Genomic DNA, 13347 nt, shown 5'->3' with positions numbered 1-13347 from the left:
GGGTCATGGGGCTTGAACTCAGGCCCTGAGCACTGTCCTTGGGCTTTCTCAAGGCCAGTACTCTACTTGAGCCATAGCACCACTTCTGGCCCTTTCTGTGTATGATACTGAGTAATCGAACACAGGGCTACATGCATGCTAGTCAAGCACTCTACCACTAGGCCATGCTTCTGGCCACGTTAAGAAATTTTAAAAGCAGCCATAACAAAAATAACTAAATGTCAATTTATAAGGTGGGCCCCCAAATTAATGAATTTTATTTTATATAGCTGGCAATTAAAAAATTGTATATCACTTACACAGTGATATATGTTGGTCTTTAATTCTTATTTCTTTGAGGTCAGTACTTTTTTTTTTTTTAGTGGGTCATGTGGTTTGAACTTGGCCTGGGCATTGTCCCTGAGCTCTTTAGCTCAAGGCTACTTTCCTAGCCTTGAGCCAAGCCCCACTTTCCATGTTTCTGTAAGTTAATCGGAGATAAGAGTCTCCAGTCCTTTTGTGCTGGGCTAGCTTTGAACCTTGATCCTCAGATCTCAGCCTCCAGAGTAGCTAGAATTGCAGACATGAGCCACCGTGCCCGCCCGGCTGAGGTAAGTACAATTTTTATTCTCATTTTATAGATGGGAAAAACTAAGACCCAGATAGATGGATTCTTTTACTATAACTCTATGATAGCAAACTCAGATTGGAGTTTTTTTGTTTGTTTGTTTGTTTGTTTTAACCAGTCTTGGGCTTAAGCTCAGGGCCAGGGGACGACTGTCCTTGGATTTTTCTCAAGGCTAAAACTCTAGCACTTGAGCCTCAGCACCACTTCTGACTTTTTTTTTATGTATGTGGTACCAAGGAATCAAACCCTGGTCTTCGTGCATGCTAGGCAAGCACTCTACCACTAGGCCAAACTCCTGGCCCCAGATTGAGTTTTAATTGTATTGCTTGTACACTTAAAACATGTATTGGGTTGCTTCAGTTAGTTTTTCAAAGAGAAAAAGACTAAGCCCTTTAGAAGACATAAGCCCTTTGGAAAACCAAGCCATGTGCTACTTAATAGAAGAACAAGAGCCAACAGATAGCAGGGAATGTAAAAGAAATTAAACAGAGAGTTTGATAAATTTGACACTGAAGGGAAGAGGAAGAGGAAATAACCTAAACATAGTTAAGGAAAAGATTCTCTCTGTCTCTTTCTGTCTTTCTCTCTCTGTGTGTTCTCTTTCTCTTTCTTGCTCTTGTTTAATGTTTCCACAGCTTTGCATATGCTCAGCAAATCCTGTATCCCTGTCCTATGTATACATATAAAACGAATCAAAGATATAAAGGTAGAATAGAGATCAGTAGAGACTATTGTGGTTTGTTTATATATTATACATCTAAACCTAAAAATAGGGCTAGGCTTTACGCTTGACAGATATTCCTTTTTTTTTTTTTTTTTTTTTTTGCCAGTCGTGGGGCATGAACTCAGGGCCTGAGCACTGTGCTTGGGTTTTCTCAAGGCTAGAGCTCTACCACTTGAGCCACAGCACCACTTCCAGCTTTTCCTATATATGTGGTACCAAGGAATTGAACCTGGGTCTTCATGCATGCCAGGCAAGCACTGTACCACTAGGCCAAACTCCCAGCCCTTGACAGGTAATTCTAAAGAAAAACAAGGCAGTTTGTCTCATTTGTTTAGTGTTTTTATGTTTAAAGCAAAGCATAGAGAAAATTGAAAAACAAATTTTGGTTTTTTGCAGTAGGACTACTAAGAAAAATAAAAGAGCAAATGGAATTTAAACCAGATTAAAAAATAAAATAAAATAATACTGAGCTGTGTGTGGTAGCTCATGTCTGTTATTCTAGCTACTTAGGAGGCTGAGAACTGAGGATTGAGGTCAAAGCTAGTCCGGACACTAAAGTCCATGAGACTCTTATCTCCAATTAACCACCAGAAACCCAGAAGTAGTGCTGTGGCTCAAGGGGTAGGGTGGTAGCCTTGAGCTAAAGAGCTCAGGGACAACGCCTGGGCCCAGAGGTCAAGTCCCACAACCAAAAAAAAAAAAAAAAAAAAAAAATAATAATAATAATACTTACAGTGGTCTTTAAGACATCAAAAATCTTGCAAACTTTGAACAAGGAGTTTTATTTTTTTGGTAATGGTAGATTTTTAAAAATATAAAAGTTGCTAGACCTGTCTCTAATTAAATTTTTATTAAAAAAAACTTTAGATTCACCCCCCATATAAAAAGTTAAAAAATTAGCAGCCTGTTAACATTTTACATCTAAATAGAATTTGGTGCAAGCATTTTGATGATGTCACAAAACTTAATTATCTAAGGAGGCAATTATTATAGTTAGGAAAAGTTGATGATTTATGATCTGACTCAGAATTAAGTCTGAAACACTAATGTCATTTCCTCTCGTCCCTCAATATGCATTGACTTGTTCATTTTGGAGGCTGAGTTACTTAACTTCTAACACCTTAAAAAAATCTCAACACTGGACATTTTTTTTCCTGCAATATCTTAAGCTAATAGTTGTGTAGTATTTTTTTTTCTCCCAGTCCTGGGCTTGGGCTCAGGGCCTGAGCACTGCTTAGATTTTCTCAAGGCTAAAGCTCTACCACTTGAGCCATAGAACCACTTCTGTTTTTTTTGTGTGTATGTGGTACCGAGGAATCAAACCCGGGTATTCATGCATGCTAGGCAAGCACTCTACCACTAGGCCAAACTCCAGGTCCCAGTTGTGTAGTATTTATTTTAACACATTAATGCTAATCTGCTATGTCTGCTATATCTGTTCTGTCATTCTCTTTGAGGAGTTGTTTATCCATAATAAGCAAAGCACATCGCTTGGATGTCAGTAAGATGAATGATTTAGCCAACAGTGGGAATGTAGTATATAAACAATTAGTGATTGTTTGCGTAGAATCTGTGGTCCCTACCAGGCTATTAGTTACTCTGAGGGCAAATACCTTCTCTGTTTTTGTCATCTCTCTGTTCTCAGTACACAGCACAGTGTAGTACATGAACTGGGTGCCAACCCATCAATTTGATACTGTATTCTAATTACCATATTCACTTTACCATAATGTGGCAAACTAGCTTTTTTGGTACATTTTAAAAATCAGGACTATCTGTGTTGCATTATAAATCTAGAAAATTAGTCTTTGAAAATGAATGAAGTCAAATGCAATTTAAGAGTGTATGAAAATTAAATACATTGACAACAGGGGATAAACAGGTGAAATGAAAGAAAAGAAGAATAACTTTACAAAGTACATTAAAAACAACAATAACAAAGATAAAACTCTGTTTCCATATCTTGGAGTTCATTTCACTTAGCATCATTTATGTTCATGTGTACATAGTTATTGAGCTATTGTGATCCTCTGCTAGGACTATCCTAGACATATACTAGTTAATACAAATAAAGGAGTCTGTGTTCCTTTGGGTCTGGCTTACTTCACTTAATATGAATTTTTTCCTAGTCTTTCCATTTCCTTGAAAATAGGGTGATGCCATTCTTTCCTATGGCAGCATATAATTCCATTGTGTGTATATACCACATTTTCTTGAGGCATTCATCGACCTTGGTTCCATATCTTAGCAATGGTAAATACTGCTCTAGTGAATGTGGTTGCACTGGTAGATTTAGTATCGCCTTGTTTGTGGTCATTTGGGTAAATACTAAGAAGTGGGATTGCTGGTCATGGGTGAGCTCTATGTTTAATCTTTTTTAAATAAATATTTTTGCTTCCACTTAAATTGCAGGTTGTATTTCTCCCAATCCCAGCAATAGCACAGAAGCCCCATCATATCCACCCCCAACTGGTTTCTAGTAGGTTAGGATTATGGGAGCCTTTGTCAACACAAGTGATACAAAGGGCTCCCAGATGTCCAGCACAAATGTGCCTGTCAAACAGTACGCTGGCCCCAATGCTCCATCACTTGGACTTTGCAATGCAATCTGCATTCTTGAAACCAACAGTCTGGAGTGGGGTGTATGTTTAATCTTTTGAGGAACCTCAATACTGCTTTCCAGAGTGGCTGAACAAGTTTCTACTCCCACCAGCAGTGTAGCAGCGTTCCCTTTTGGCCACATACCTGCCAGTATTTGTTGTTATTAAATTGCTTGATAATGACCATTCTAATTGGGGTGAATTGAGGTAGGAAAGGGGACCAACAAATGGGAGGCAAAGGACAAAGAGCAAACTAATGTGACAGCAATATTCACAAGATATGTTGGAAATGAACTTTACAGCTTGAGGGTGGGTTTAGGGGGAAAAGAGGGAGAAAAATGAGGGAGGGATTAGCAATGTTGGACGAGAAATGTACTCATTAGCTTACGTATGTAATTCCTCTGTATAGTACCTCAACAATAAAATTAAATTTTAAAAAGAGATTTAAAAAGTGTATGAAGGGAAGTGTACACTTAGATATTCTTTGCTTCTTAGAGTTAATATGCTGACTTTGGTAATAAGTCAGTATATTAGCACAAACAACTGTGGTATCACAAGCTCCAGCATGAATACATTTCATATTAAATGTCTGTGATGTCCTAACAGGGTTGAACTGTGGTAGCACTTTATCCATTGTGCAGCACTGATGGAAAGTATGCAGAAAAGCCTTCGGCTTAATAGACTTTTTCATAGACTAACTTTTCATTTTCAACTAATTATAATATACCTTATAATAATCTTGAAAATTCAACTATAATATTTAAATTTTCCAGGCTTCTGTTACTCAGTTAAGTGTTTCTTTCCCGATATATTATTCTGTTAAGAATGAGTCTTGTTTGCTGGCTGCTGGTGGCCTATGCCTGTACCTAGCTACTCAAGAGACTGTGATCTAAGGTTGTAGTTGTAACCCTGCCCAAGCAGGAATGTCTGTGAGGCTCTATTGCCAGAGTAGAGTTGTGAATGAAGTGGTAGAGCACTGGCTTTGAACAAAAAAGCTTAGGGCCATCACTCAGGTCCTGAGTTCAAGCGCCGGGACTGGTGTGTATGTATGTGTGTGAGTGTGTGCACATGCACACCACACACACACAAGTCTTCCTTAGAGAACACAGCGTCGCATGTTATTTTGAAGTCTCCATCATAGCATAGCATAGCATGCTTATTATTTCCCCCAACTATGAGTTGCTTCAGCTTTTCCTGTCCACTGTGCCCTCTGCCACCAGGCAACCACTGATATTCCTCTTATACTATAAATTAGTTTATAATCTTTGGAATCTTATGTAAAGCACTTATGTTTTTTTTCTTCTAGAATAATTACTCTTTTGAGGTTCATTTTTACGAACTTCAAAATCAGTATCAATAATTTATTTCTCCATTAATGAGTATTCTGGTTTAGGGATTCACCACCACATGTCCCCACTCATTTTCTGCTGTTGGCTACTACAAAAAAGTCATTGTGAATATTTATTTACAAGCCTTTGTGGGACATATGTTCTTATTTCTCTTATGTAAACACCTAGAAATTAAATGGCTGGGTTAAGATATTAGTAAGTATATGTTTAAGAACTACTAAACTAGTACCATTTTATTTGCCCAACAGCAATTTATTAGCATTCCAGTACCTACACACCTTTTCCAACCCTTGATGTAACCAGTATATTTAATCTTAGCCATTCCTAATGGTATTTCATTGTATCTTTAATTTACGTTTCCTTAGTAATACTTTTTGGACTATCTTTTTTTTTTTTTTTGCCAGTCCTGGGCTTGAGCTCAGGGCCTGAGCACTGTCCTTGGACTTTCTCAAGGCTAGAGCTCTACCACTTGAGCCTCAGCACCACTTCTGGCTTTTTTCTATGTATGTGGTACCAAGGAATCGAACCCGGGTCTTCATGCATGCTAGGCAAGCACTTTAACCACTAGGCCAAATTCCCGGCCTTTGGACTATCTTTTAACATACATATTTGCTATCTATAAGACTTCTTTGGCCAAATATCTGTTAATATCTGCATAGATTCTTTGAACAGATACTAGATTTACTTTTAATTCAGGCATTATTTTTGTTTCTTTTTTGTTTTTAGTAGCCTGAGATAGTACCCAGTTATCACAGTTTCTGTGGGTCAGGAGTCCAGGCATAGCTTTGTTGAGTCCTCTGTTCCAGGGTTTTTTCTCTAGGAGCTACAGCTAAAGTGTTAACTATGGCTACAGTGTAATTTCAGATTTTGGTTGGGGGAAGGATCCACTTATAAGTTCACATGATTGCTGGCAGAATTCAGCTCCTGTGGAATGTTGAGCTGCGGGTTTCCATTTTTTGTTATTGGCTAAAGCAGCTCACACTTGGGAAACTGCTTTGCTAATGCCAGCAAGGAAGTGTTTATGTTTGGAAGTTTACTACTATTATAATGGACACAGATGTAGAGATGCTTTGAGTTAAGTGTGTGGGAAGGGCATGAAGCCTCCATGCCCCCTCCTGATTGACTATCCTCCAGACTCTTCCCAAGTTTTTAGCACATGTCTTTATCAATTGTAGTATTTGCAAATATACCTCTCAATCTGTCGTTTTTAGTCTCCTTATCAGTGTTCTTCAGAGTTGAAAATTTTAATTTTCAAGAGAATTTGTGTTTATTGTCCTAAAAAATACTGCCAGGCTACAGAGATTTCCTCATGTACCTTTTCTTCTAAAGCATGTATAGTTTTTTTATTTTTTCCCCATTGTTGGGGGCCGAGTAACCCCATGTCTCATAACTTTCTGCTGAGACAAGACAAGGTGCAAGAGGCAGGGCCCAAGACTTGATTACCATTGGTTACAAATGTGTTAGTGTTTATCACTCTCTGCTGGGACCTAGAGTGAGGGCATATTAGCTGGTGGGACTTCCTCAGGAGGGGATTTATTGGAGAGAGAGATTTTCCTGCCTTGATGAAGCTGCATAGCGTCTCTGTTCGTGCTCCGGGGAAAGAAGGCTGAGTGCGCGAGGACAGTGGGCCCTCTCCTCTCGGCTTGTCCTGGTTGGGGCGTGTTTTTCCCCATCCCTCCTACTAGTCGAGAAGGACCGGGGACAAAGGACCCCGACACCCCATATATTTTTTATTGTAATTAATAGAAGGGTTACATTATATTCACCAGATAGAAGGTGCATTACTTCACATGTTTTAGTCCCCATTTCCCTCCCCCACCCCCACCCCTCATCTAGCATGTATAGTTTTATGTGTTACATTTAGGTCTCTGGTCCACTTTAAGTTAATTTTGTATATTTGGCACAAGCTATGGATCAGAATTCACTTTTTGCCTATGGATATTCAGTATTGTATGGGAGTGTTATTTTCATCCTGTATCTTTTTAAAATAAGAATTAAAACCAAGTCACATTAAAAAGGTTATATTGAGCTATCAGTTTTCTTTGTCTAATTTTTGACTTTCATAAGGTTTTAGGTTTTGCTGGAGCTTCATAAAACGGCATCCTGTGATTGAACTTTCTCAACCTTAAATTTCCAGTCTTTATACTTACCCAGTAAAATGTTATTTGGAAACATAACATACAGTGTAGATAATTATAGCAGACATGTTCTGAGTTTGGCAAGCCAAACCAAAATTCTGGAATAGGCAAGCAAACACACATCCCTGTGTAGATCTTCGTGTAGGACATAAATGAAAGGGGGACTAAAAATGAGCTTATTATAGGAGCTGTCTGCTACCTTCCATTTAATCTATTAGTGTTTTTTCCCCTTTAATTTACTGAAAACAGCAAAAAAAATAGGAATATCATAATCAGGTCCTAGAATGAATCGAGAAATAAGTGAATGTATATAAACATCTGCTTAAAAAGTAGAAAAGTGGTTTTGCTTAAAAGAAGAAAAAAGTTTTTTTTTTTTCCAAATTCAACTGGGAGTCATTACTTTTTTAGTTTAGTGAGCAAATAATTTTTGCAGACTTTGCTGATGAAACTTTTTATATTTTGTGTGCCATCATGTAAAATGGGCGCTTTTTTTTTTTCCAGTCCTGGGCTTGAACTCTGAGCACTGTCCTTGGACTTTCTCAAGGCTAGAGCTCTACCACTTGAACCTTAGCACCACTTCTGGCTTTTTCTATGTATATGGTACGGAGGAATCGAACTTGGGTCTTTGTGCATACCAGGCAAGCATATACCACTAGGCCAAACTCCTGGCCCCAATATGGGCTTTTTTTTTGTCAGATAAATCCTGGCTTTAACCAGCATTACAAAATGAAAGCTCTTGGGAGCTATTGTTCAGAGCCTCAGTGTCTTTCTAATATAGAAATATTAATAGTTACCTCTTCTTACATTGTAGAGAACATTAAATGAAATAATAAATCAAGTTTAGGCCCAGTTCTTAACACATATGAGGTGTTTCATACATGTTTATTTCTCCAACTTCAGTGGATTTACTGTATGAAAAACTCCTAAACAAATAGGATAAGGCATTAAATTTAACAAAACTAGCCATGATGCTTCCTCTTCCCCATCACGACAATGGGTCAGGAGCTCATCCAGATGTATTTTCATCCGTAGACCAATATCACCTTGATTATTTTCTGAGAAGTATTAATAATAGATACATATAAACCATGTGTAGGTTCCAAAGAGTTTCATTACACTTAACCGCCCCTCTCACCTCTTCTTCCTCCTCCTCCTCCTCCTCCTCCTCCTCTTCCTCCTTCATCTTCTTCCTCATTTTTTTTTTATGGGTCATGGGGCTTGAACTTTGGGCCAAGTGCTGTCCCTGAACTCTTCATCTCAAGGCTACCACCCTACCCCTGGGCCTGGGTGTTGTCCCTGAGCTCTTCAGCTCAAGGCTACTGCCCTGTCCCTGGAGCCAAGCCCCACTTCCCTTTTCTAGTGATTAATTGGAGATAAGAGTCTCAAGGTCTTTTGTGCCTGGGCTGGCTTTGAACCTTGATCCTCAGATCTCAGACTCCTGAGTAGCTAGGATTACAGATGTGAGACACCACACCCAGATTACACTTAACTTCTAGAACAATTGTTGTTATAGTTGTAATTACACAAAGTTGTGATTCTATTTCTGATTTTCAGATGAACCTATTACTATGACATGGTATGCCATATATATGTGACTTCACATGCAAAGATTAATAGGATTCGTTTAAATTCAGATTATAAAATAGTTCAAATCTATTTTTTTGTCAGTCCTGGGGATTGAACTCAGGGCCTGAACACCGTCCTTGATCTTTCTTCAAGGCTAGTCCTCTACCACTTGAACTACAGCACCACTTCCTGCTTTTCTATATATGTGGTACGAGGAATTGAACCCAGGTCTTCATGCATGCTAGGCAAACACTCTACCACTAGGCTAAACTCCTGGCTTCAAAACTATTCTTATGAAACAACTTTACCCAGTCTTGAGGCTTTGGGGTCTGATCTTTGTTATAGAGTTTATTTTCTAGTAAAATACATAAGTATAAAATACCCATTTACAGTCATTCCTGCTATGAGCTGTTTACTGAACATGTAAACATCATGTGCCTGGCTGTTCTGTTTACAAAGAATGCAGCAGCGGACAAAAACAAGACCTTGTTCTTCCAGAGCTTACATTCTAGAGGCAGCACCAACAAATATACAAATAATATAATATAAATTATCCGTTTGTAATAAGCATTGTGAAGAAAAATCAAAGGCCAGGGGTTAATTTTAGGTGAATCTCTCTCTCTCTCTCTCTCTCTCTGTCTCTGTCTCTCTCTCTCTCTCTCTCTCTCTCTCTCTCTCTCTCTCTCTCTCTCTCTCTCTCTGTCTCGGTTTATCTATCTATCTAAAATATATAAATTCTTTGGCTTGTCTTTTTAAAATTTGTGTTTGACTGTTTTGTTGTTGATGAAAAGCTTTAAAAAAAAATAAGGGCCAGGACGTTGGCCTAGTGGTAGAGTGCTTGCCTAGCATGCACAAAGACCCAGGTTCAATTCCTCGGTACCACATATATGAAAAACAGCCAGAAGTTGTACTGTGGCTCAAGTGGTAGAACTCTAGCCTTGAGAAAGTCCAAGGACAGTGCTCAGGCCCTGAGCTCAAGCCCAGGACTGGCCAAAAATATAAACAAACAAACAAACAAATAAATAAAATTCATTGTAAATGTAAACTTTGCTCCAACATGTGTATTTAGCATTACAGAATAAAGTCTTCAGCTAATTGCTACATTAGCAGTAGTTTGCAACTAATGAAATTTGTAATTCTGGAGTGGTTTCAGCTTGTATTAACCTCTGGGGAGTCTGTTGATATAGCACCCAGTTACAGATTATTATTTCGCTGTAGAGGGTTTTTTACATCTCCTGTTATTTAGTGGAAAGTTTGGTTTTTTTTGCCAAGTAAAACAAATCTCATACTAATAAGCCATAAGTAAATAGTAGGAGCATGAGTCAGAGCCAGCATCACCCTTATTTTTTATGTGCATTTCTCCAGCACTCCCTAATATGTTCCCTTTGCACAAACATGTAATTCTGTATAACTACTGTTCTACACACCAACTCGGGTTACGTGATTTTTTTAGTTTGTTTGGAAGTCATGGGGCTTGAACTCAAGGCTTGGGTATTATTTCTGCAAATTTTTGTTCAAACCTAATGCTCTACCACTTGACCTATAATTCTACTTCTGGCTTTTGCTAGTTAATTAGAGATAAGACTCATGGATTTTTTTGCCTATGCTGGTTTTGAGTTATGATCCTCAGATCTTGGTCTCCTGAGTAGCTAGGATTATAAGCATGAGCCATGGATGGCATGGCTGATGATAAGTTTGTGTGTATGTGTGTGTGTGTGTATACATATATATATATATACACACACATATATATTTCTTTTAAGAACAAAGTAGTATTTATTAGTAAGTAAAAAGCCCTGGTGTTCAATCCAGAAGATTGCTGCTAAGTCTCTAAAATGGATTTTTTTTATTGTAATTAGTAAAAGGGTTACATGATATTTGCCAGATAGAAGGTGCATTAATTCACATACATTGATACCCTTTCACATGTCATGATACCCGTTGTCTAAAATGGATTTTTATATCTAGGATCATTCAGTAATTTTCAGAGGAAGCTATTTTTTAAAAATTCTTGAAACATATCTCTTTTACCACTCAAGTCCTGTCTCATAAAATTTTATCCTGTTTTACTTCCTTGTTTTAGTATTCAGTAAATTTTCATACTGACACAGACGGTGTGCTACCATAGAATATGTAAAAAATATATTAAAATCTTTATTCAAAAGGAATTTATAATGCTGGGGAAAGATGACTTGTACATCCAAAATTATAGTATTGTGATAGGAACTATAAAAAGACACAGTGTATAAACCCTGAGATGCATATGTAAAATAACTATATGTAGTATTTACTGTCCTAGCTGTGACCATTTACATGGGGGGTTCAAAGTGTGTAGGACTCTCAAAACATGGCAGGACGATGAAGCAACCATGTTTAAGGTATTTGTTTCATACCCTGTAGAACACAGAAATATGATCAGACTTGCATTTTAGTAAGACATTATATAATTGTTTGTACAAAGCATTTTAAAGAATGTTTTTAATTATAAAGGGAGAAATCCTTCCTTCCACTATTGGGTCTAAAAGAGAAGTACTCTGCCACTTAGCCATACCCTCAGCCCTGCTTTGATTGTTTTGAAATGAGACTTTCCCTCCTGTTTCTGTTGCCCAGGTAGGTAGGATTATAGGCCTGCACCACAATGCCTAGCTCCTTTTAAAAGAAGAAATTCTCCTTCAGCACTGACTTCTATGAATTAAACATATATCTAGGAAACATAGTAAATCTAAATTATAGACACATTTTGAACTCCTAGTTTTGTAACTATAAAATAAGTATAAATTAAATGTAAATAAAATCACAAAGATAAAATAAGAGTCAGTAGCTGCTCAGGACACTGAGATCTAAGAATCGCAGTTCAAAGCTGGCCTGCGGAGGAAACTCGTATCTCTAATTAACTACTTAAAAAAAGAAAAAAGCCAGAAATGGTGCTGTAGCTGAAGTAATAGAGTGCTAGCCTTGAGCAAAAAAGCTCAAGGACAAAGCCCAGGGCCTGAGTTCAAGCCCCAGGACTTGCACACACACACACAAAAAAAATTGAGTCAATAGTAATTTATGTGATGGGTCATGTTTTTGTGAAATTGTCATTACAAGTGAAGGCACACTATTGTATTGAAAGTACTTAAAATATCATTGTAACTATTATTATTATTACTGTTATCATTTTATACTAGCACTGGGGCTTGAACACAGGACCTTATGCTCTCACTTGGCTTTTTTGCTCATGGCTGTCACTCTACCATTTTAGCCACAGCTCTGCTTGGTATATTTTGCTTTCTAAGATTTTTAAAAATCCAACTGATTGACCAAGGAGTCTTTGACTATCTCAAAGACCTTAACTATTTAATAAAGAATGATTCAGTGCAATGTCATACTTATAGGCTTCTTTCTCTCCAATCATAGTTACATAGTATTGAATTTTACCTTTCTCATCTATATGCCAACTATATCATCAAGCATTGTTACTTTTACTTTTTATTTTTTAATTTTTTTCATATATTTTTATTGTAATTAATAGAAGGGTTACATTATATTCGCCAGATAGAAGGTGCATTAATTCACATACATTGATACCCTTTCTCATGTCTTGGTCCCCATTTTCCTCCCCCCCATCCCCACCCCTCATCTTGTTTTCCCCCCTTCCCTATCCAATTTCAAATGACCAAATACAAATATTTCCAATATATCAGATAACAAAGTGAGATACTGTAACAATATGAGATAACCAAGGGACAGCAAAAGAGATGAGAGATAACATAGTACATTAAGGACAACAATCACTCATTATATGGCTTTTGTTTCTATATCCTAGAGGTCCTTTCATTTAGCGTCATACTATATGGCCTTACGTATCTAGGTTTTCTTTTTTCTTTTTATTTTTTGCCAGTCCTGGGCTTGAGCTCAGGGCCTGAGCACTGTCCTTGGACTTTCTCAAGGCTAGAGCTCTACCACTTGAGCCTCAGCACTATTTCCGGCTTTTTTCTATGTATGTGGTACCGAGGAATCGAACCTGGGTCTTTGTGCGTGCTAGGCAAGCACTCTACCACCAGGCCAAACTCCCGGCCCTACTTTTACTTTTTAAAGCTCTCCCAATGATTCTCTTACACTATTAAATGAGTCCTACTTTCTCATTTGAATTATGGCAGTAGATTCCCTTCCTTTAGTCTCTTCTACAAATCCCCTCCACCCTTGATAGCATCCATGTGTTTGTATTTTCCTTGTCCAAATATCTTGATAGGCTTTTATTAAATCCAAGTTATAAGCATGACAAACATAGGCATAGGCATGCCTCTAAGATCTGGTCCTTACTTCTCCTTCTGATGCTTTTATTTTATAAAAAAAAGCTACTTTCAAACCTACAGAAAAC

At 37.7% G+C, this 13347-nt stretch overlaps 1 protein-coding gene across 1 annotated transcript in view; it reads left to right on the top strand.

Annotated features, from left to right (window-relative positions):
- The window catches only part of Atf6 (activating transcription factor 6), a 143312-nt gene that overhangs the window by 82743 nt on the left and 47222 nt on the right, over positions 1–13347 (top strand). The gene's annotated exons all lie outside the window — the stretch shown is intronic.

The sequence above is a fragment of the Megascapheus bottae genome, chromosome 10, assembly GCF_031878675.1.
Source record: "Megascapheus bottae isolate mThoBot1 chromosome 10, mThoBot2.hap1, whole genome shotgun sequence".
Classification (NCBI taxonomy): Eukaryota; Metazoa; Chordata; class Mammalia; order Rodentia; family Geomyidae; genus Megascapheus; species Megascapheus bottae.
This window is presented reverse-complemented; position numbering and strand designations above follow the sequence as displayed.